The 7,772-nt window shown below is 35.6% G+C and overlaps 1 long non-coding RNA gene across 1 annotated transcript in view; it reads left to right on the top strand.

Moving 5' to 3' along the window:
- Window positions 1-7,772, top strand: part of LOC135738384 (uncharacterized) — a 97,090-nt gene that overhangs the window by 980 nt on the left and 88,338 nt on the right. The window contains exon 2 of the long non-coding RNA XR_010528694.2: window positions 1,981-2,107. This is a non-coding gene — a long non-coding RNA (uncharacterized lncRNA). The remainder of the gene's footprint in view (window positions 1-1,980; window positions 2,108-7,772) is intronic.

Here is a 7,772-nt window from a genome sequence, read left to right as displayed (position 1 = left end):
CCTGGAGATGTGTGTTCATCACAATTTTAATTTTAGTGGATTATTAATGTTAGAGTTGTGTTATGATGAGTAATTCATTTTTGTTGTCACTTATTATTATTTTTTATAAAAGAAGATGGAAAGAAATTTGGTTTGTGGGTTTACATGAAAAATGCTGGGTTATTTTTAATAAAGGGACAAACCCTGTCTCTGGGATAAATTAACTCAGAAATGTTTATACTTGACCCAACAGGGATTAAAACAACCCAGCATAGGTTAAATTACAACTTGGGTTTGTCCCTTTTGGACCCAATGCTGGGTTGAAAATAACCCAGCATTATAGAGTGTAGATAAATCATGTTTGCTTTCTTTTATTCAAATAGTTTATGTGTAAAGTTAAGGTTAAGCTTGTTGTAACCAGAGTATATTTATTTTATTGCCCATATTAAAAGGTTACAATGCCTGTAAGCAAGTTTTGCTTTCTAAATACAGCTTTTTGTTGTGCACAGAGAGTTAAATTTGCACAATCTTTTGTAATGCAGACTTTTATAAAGCATATTGGAGTAAATGATAGACCCACAGTCAGTCTATAGTGATTATTTTTTTGGCCCTCGACCCCAAAACAAGTCATAAAGGGTAAACATTTTTGAAATTGAGATTTATATATCATCTAAAAGCTGAATAAATAAGCTTTTTATTTTGTTAGGATAGGACAGGAAACAACTATTTTAAAAAATCAGGAATTTGAGGCTTAAAAAATCCAAATATTGAGAAAATCGCCTAAAACGTTTAGCAACACATAAAATACATGATAAATAAAGTTAAAATGATAAATACATTTGACATATTTTTAAGGTAGGAAATTTACTGATCTTTACTTAAAGGGACACTCCACTTTTTGTGAAAATATGCTAATTTTCCAGCTCCCCTAGAGTTAAAAGTTCTTATCGTTTTGGAATCCATTCAGCCGATCTCGGGGTCTGGCGGTACCACTTTTAGCATAGCTTAGCATAATCCATTGAATCTGATTAGACCATTAGCATCGCGCTAAAAAATAACCAAAGAGTTACGATATTTTTAAAACTTGACTCTTCTGTAGTTACATCGTGTACTAAGACATACTGAAAATTAAAAATAGCTATTTTCTAGGCAGAATTACGTAGTGCTATTGAAAGTAACCAAGGGGACTATTTTCGGGCACCTCCTGCAGCCATGTTACGGCCGCAAAGTCCTTGATTATTACGCCAGAATGAGAGTATAGTTCCTAGATATATCTGCCTAGAAAAACACAACTTTTAATTTTACGTCTGTCTTAGTACACAATTTAACTACAGAAGAGTCATGTTATAAATAGGAAAAATTTTGAAAGTCTTTGGTTATTTTTAGGCGCGATGCTAATGGTCTAATCAGAGTCAATGGATTATGCTAAGCCAGTGGTTTTCAAACTGGGGGCCGGGGCCCCCAAGGGGGCCGCAAGATGGTGCCAGGGGGGCCCCAGTTTTATGACATTTTATGAAATACATTAATTTATCATGAAATCTGTGTAATTAAACCTAAAAAAAATAAGGCTACTAACCAAAAGCACTACTTTTTTGTATAATTTAATGTTTTTTTTTATTAAAATGTTGAGTTTTAGAACAGTTTTTTGTCACAAATTTTCTTTGGGGGGCAGAGAAAGGAATGCACCGTACACAAGGGGGGCCCGCACACTGAAAAAGTTTGGGAACCACTGTGCTAAGCTATCCTAAAATGTATACTGCCAGACCTGGAGATCGGCTGAATGGATCCAAAACGGTAAAAATCAAATGTTCAACTCTATGCGAGCTGGAAAATGAGCATATTTTCAAAAAAGTGGAGTGACCCTTTAAAGGTCCCATTTTTTCCTGTGTTTTTGAAGCTTTGATTGTGTTTATAGTATGGAATATCACATGTGTTCATGTGTAAAAAAAATGCAGTATTTTTCTCACAATTTACTTTTCTCTATACCGCTGTTTAAAACAGGCTGATGTCTTCCTTGTTCTATGAAGTCCCTCCTTCAGAAATACGTAACGAGTTCTGATTGTGTTGCTGGTCCAGTGTGTTGGGATTCGACAGCAGCTTAGCACACGTTGTATTCCTGTGGTCGCAGGTTAGTCAAAAACTCTGAATATTGACGTCTTTGACGTTCTCTATAGTCCTTGAAAAGTGAATTCTGTTAAAGAAAATATATCATAAAAGAATAATTTTGACTTTTACTATAGCTGTGTTTAAATTCAAGGGCTGCAACCTTATAAGCATGCAACCGTTAAAGGTGAGCACTCGGTCTTTCAAGGTAGCAGCCTCAGAAACTGAAATGAGACGTCTAACCTTCGGAGGACCCATAATTGGCGTCACCTGCTGCATGCGCCCACCGCGCCTGTCAGCAGGACAGCGCTGAGACCTTTCTGACTTATTAAATTAATATGGAATCAGAAAAATATTAATTTATGTTAGAAAATTTGACACGTTGATGTAGATTAAACTATTCAATCAAATTAATCAACCTTAGAAATATACGCAACATAAAATGAATAATATTAACACAAAACATAACTTATAATACTAAAACAGTGACAAGAAAAATGTTTTATGATAAATTATATGCAGCTGTTGCGGGCTCGCAATGACTCTTGGGATATCCTCGGCTGTTAAGGATCCATTCGTTCTATCTTTAAAAGCGCGGAGAAATGAGGATCTATTTATGAAATATCGACTTATTTTTTATTTACAGTATATTTTTCTTCCAGATTATTATAGTAAACGTATCAAAACTATGGCATAAATGTAACTGTCGGAATAATGTTGTGACTAAAAGCATCTGTAATAAATCAAAACTCTGTTATATTTTATCTTCTGAAGTGTAGCCTAGAGTTTGCAAAATGGTACTCGTGGCAATTTATCAAGAAGCTTATTAAGGTTTCACCCTGAGATGGTTTTTAAACAATATCGAAGGAGTTCACATCTATTTGGTGCTGTTATTGGCTGCTTTTCTTTAGCGTTCAGTCTAAAGGTAAAGGCACGGTCACACTAGACTTTTCATTTCATTGACTTCTATTCATACGCATGTGAATGCGTTAGTCCAGAAACACAAGCTCGTGCAACGATGTGTCGCAGATCCCTGCATTCCAAAGTTTAAATCTGGTGAACTCTGACCTGCGAATTTATATTACGTGGAGATATGTGACAGTAGAAAACCGGTACGTCATGGCGTGACATTTTCTGTCTACTAAAAACACAGATGGACGAAGCTAAAGATCATATTGATGAGCAGCAACGTCCGAAAAATGCTCACATGCTCAAAGTCTAGTGTGACCGTGCCTTAAGTCATCTATTTCAAAAATTAATTTTTTTAATAAAATGTACGTTTTCTAATGAAATATATCATGTCTGGCACAAGTATATAAGTTATTACAAACATTTAAACATCCGCAGGAGAAACATTTCAGTCACATGGTTTCAAACTTTTCACTGGTAGTGTAGATGAAACAATAAGTGTCTATGTCCTCCTTAAATAGGTGTGTGCGTGTGTGTGCTACAAACTCACATGATTGTCACACTGTGACAGAAACTCTGGCCTTTGACTTTGTATGACAAAGTTTAAACTGACGACAACTGGAACATTTAAAACGCACACGCACAGACGCCATCCATCCATCCATCCGTCCTCTCGGAACTTCAGAAAAGTCTTGCTTTCTAATAAAGTCTCATTCCAACATCCATCCATCTCGTGTGCGGGGGTCACGCAGTGTTAACTCTACGTGTATACGTGTGTGTGTGTCCTAAAGTCTGGACATTGATAAATTCCCTGTGCCGAACGATCGATAAACGTCTGTTATGGGCCTGCGATGGCCTGCAGCAAGCCTCATAATTATACTGTCACACAGCGCCGGCACACACACACAAACTCGCTCACTTACAGCCTGACGTCTGATTGGCAGGTGGACAGCTGTAACCGAGGGCAACGAGCCCAGAACTGCCTCCTATGCCCACCCACACCGGACCCTCGTGGTTACGGCCTTCAGAACCACACGCAGATGCAAAATAAACACACAGAGACTACACCGCGGTACAATCACGGTAATTATTAACCCCGCACGTTTCTGGAGGTTTTACTTCTCGCACACAGAGAGTAACACAGCCGTCAGTGTGTATTTGGATGGATGTTTGTGCTGTGATGCTCGGCCGTGATAACAGCAGGAAGTTTGAGCGTTGAGATGAATAAATATATATTGAATCTCTCTGGAGACACAACCCATGATTATATGAGTGACACTTTTCAATTACGGTTGCCAAAGGTTGTTTTATACTTCAGTGAGTCCGTTTGACACAAATGTACTTTCTGAAGTTGAAATACTTTTTTGTTTTCTTAGCATAATTGGCAGAGACAACTTTAAGTAAGCTGTTTGACGGTTGATTTCCCCGAAGTGTAAATGTTTTTATTGTGTCTTTTGTAAGTTTATGCATTTTGGCAGATGCTTTACCCAAAGTGACTTAAATGTTTTTATTAGCATGTTTGTTGGTTTTGGCTAGAAGAGATACAGCAAGTGCCAAAATCCAGGTTTTGGTTTAAGGGTAGGATTAGGATGAAACAGCGGTTCTGGGTAGATGGGATACAGCTACGGCCTAAATCCTGTGAAATGTTGGGTTTAGGGTTGGGGGTAGGATTAGGATACAGTCTCCCTGTACATTATTACAACGCGAACGTCCTAAGCATGTAGATAGTTATTTATTTAAAGTTGAATATTTTACTTTTTAAACCTTAAGTTACTATACATTCATCTTTATTACAGTTTTAGATTCGCGGACAGAATGAAGCATATTTATTATTATTCACATTATGAAATCTAAATAAATAAGTACTGCATGTGCGCATGCAATTATTTGCCGTTTTTTTTATTATGTTATGTTATATTGTTTTTTTTCGTACAATAAGATGTGTTACTGATGTAAACCGACTGTATTTTGAAACCGTTAAGATAACGTTTAAGCCGTAAATTAAACAGACATTTGATTTAGCAATATAAAAGATGAGAAGTTGTGATTTAAAAGTGCATATTTTTATCAATCGTTTTGCTAGATAAGACTGCAACTGCAATTTTAAACTGCATTAAAACTGTTAAATGTTGGGGTCCATTTAAGTCCATTAAAATGAGAAAAATCCTGGAATGTTTTGCTCAAAAAACATAATTTATTGTAGACTGAACAAAGAAAGACATCAACATTTTGAATGACATGGTGGTGATTAAATTATCTGGATTTCTTTTTTAAAAAAATTAACTAATCCTTTAACATTTTCTGTATCCCTTATCCTGTCTGATAAACTCTTTCCACACCATTGAGGAGTTATCTCGTCAATTAAGAGAAAACATTTCCCTGCCAATGAGCTTTCCTGACGAGTTTTTATGGTAATCTGTGATTCCGCTATTATGCACTAGATGGCGCTGTTACCCAATTTATAAAAAACTGATGCAAAAAACAAATGTAATAAATTTTAAACTCTGTGTATCATTCTGAATCTGATCTCTAACAAAATTCCTTAATTCCTTGCTCAAAAACTGGTATTATTGAAGAAACCTACCCATATTTGAGAGGTAATAAAAAGAGAACTAATGAAGATAGGATGAAACATTTTTCTCTGTTTTGTTTGAAAGCAGAGCGTCTGTTCTTTCATTTGAAATATTTGTATGTTTATATATTTATAGAAGAAAATTTTCCTGAAAGCCATTTTTGTGAAAATCACAAAAAATGCTGGCTGGCAACTTTTTTAAAAAAGGCTGGTGGGGAATGACTTTAAACATAAACATCGCAAACAACAATTAATTTATGTACACATATCCTAAAATTTTTTCATGTGTGCCTGATACGCTGTAAACCGGGTGAATTTAGATCATTATTTTGAATGTCAATGACAATCTTTGCCGGTTGGGAATACCAAGATGGCCGCTCGAACTCTTCTGGTGGCTTCACTTCTCGCAGTTATGTTAAGCGTTCTATGCACAATCCAGTTATTTATAGATCAGTGGTTTGAATCCATGATCTTTTACGCTGCAAACCAAATGCTTTACCAATGAGCTACAGTATAAAGGCACACGGTATAAGACACATTGCAGTGGTAAGGGTGTACTGGGTTTTGTCAGTTGATTGTTGGGTGTTGGATAGTTTGTGTACTAGGTCGATTCAAGTCTATTGAGTTTTGTCACCTGTTGAGCATGCAAAAATCCTACATTTTAGTTATGCACCACAGTTAGTAACAGATGTCTTTACCCCTCATTACAGTGATTGTCCACAAACATCACTAATAATGAATACAGCAGTGTGAATAAAGAGGTATTTTTGCCCCCAGATCTGTGAAATTCAGACTCAGAGTCTCATAATCTCATGATAAAATGAGGAGCGTCAAAGTTTGATTTCACTCATTGATTTCAATCTTTGACATGACCTTACGTCAATATTAAATATATCAAGATTATAAAAAGACTTCACAGGCAGGGTCACAAATGGTATTTCTGCCATGTTTCAAAAATTTTTTTAGGAAGTCACAGCTGTCTAAAAAACACCTGCAGTTAACCTGCTGACCACTTCCTATAGATGACCTTTACCCTAACCTGACCTCTGACCCTTAGGGACTGCAGGGGAAGTTGTGTGTATACAGTAGTTTCAGCTGAGTGAGAAAAAACTGATATGTTAAAATATGGAGAAAATGCATATAATAAACCTTTATCTATAGCTTGACTTATATTGCTGTGTATAATAGTTATTTATATAAAAATACACACACGTGCATGTATTATTTTAAGAAAAAGTAAATATTAAGGATTTATATATATATATATATATATATATATGTTTTTGTATATTATATATAATTATATTTCTTAAATATATAAATGCATATGTGTGCGTATTTATATATACATAATTATTATACACAGTACTCACACATATATAATGTAAACAAAAACATTTATTCTGCAAACGATAAGTTGCGATTTCATAAAGTTACGATTATGATTATGACAAAAATGAAAATTTTAATAAACAAACAAATCTAGGGCACCATTCACTTCAATAGTATTATTTTTTCCTACTATGGAAGTCAATGGTGCCCCAAATCTGCTTGATTGTAAACATTTTTCAAAATATTTTCTTTTGTATTTAGCAGAACAAAGACATTTATACAGGTTTGTAACAAATTAAGGGTGAGTAAATGATGACAGAATATTAATTTTTTGGTGAACTATCCCTTTAAATTGCACATTATTTTTTTTCACATTAATTATAAAATAATGACCAATGTTTTTCGAATCAATTATAAAAAAAATTTGACAGATGAATATTATTTATTTAAAATTATACTTGCCCTGTGAAGCTTAAGTACACGTGACCCTTTGTCTAAAGATCACTGCAATCACATTAACATCTCACCATGAGAAAATGTGCAGCATTTATTTCTGATTATTGATTATTGATTAGAATTTACTTCATTTCAGTTTTAGGCCCTGCAGCCAGACGCCCATATAAACACACACACATACACACGAAGTATGCACAAAGGCTGACGGGCAGCTGGTTGGACACCCTGCGGGGCTTTTGCCGAGTGTGTGTCTGTGTCCGTGTAAGTTAGACACATAGACACGGGCAGCTGCTGCCACTCCGGGTCTTTTGTTATAGAGACCACATCCCAGCATGCACCACACATCGGGCCCATTGTATTCTGGGAGTGGAAGATTTCACGCTTTGGCCTGTTAGAGTCCAGCTGCAGGACTCTACGTGAG

The sequence above is a fragment of the Paramisgurnus dabryanus genome, chromosome 12, assembly GCF_030506205.2.
Source record: "Paramisgurnus dabryanus chromosome 12, PD_genome_1.1, whole genome shotgun sequence".
Lineage (NCBI taxonomy): Eukaryota > Metazoa > Chordata > Actinopteri > Cypriniformes > Cobitidae > Paramisgurnus > Paramisgurnus dabryanus.
This window is presented reverse-complemented; position numbering and strand designations above follow the sequence as displayed.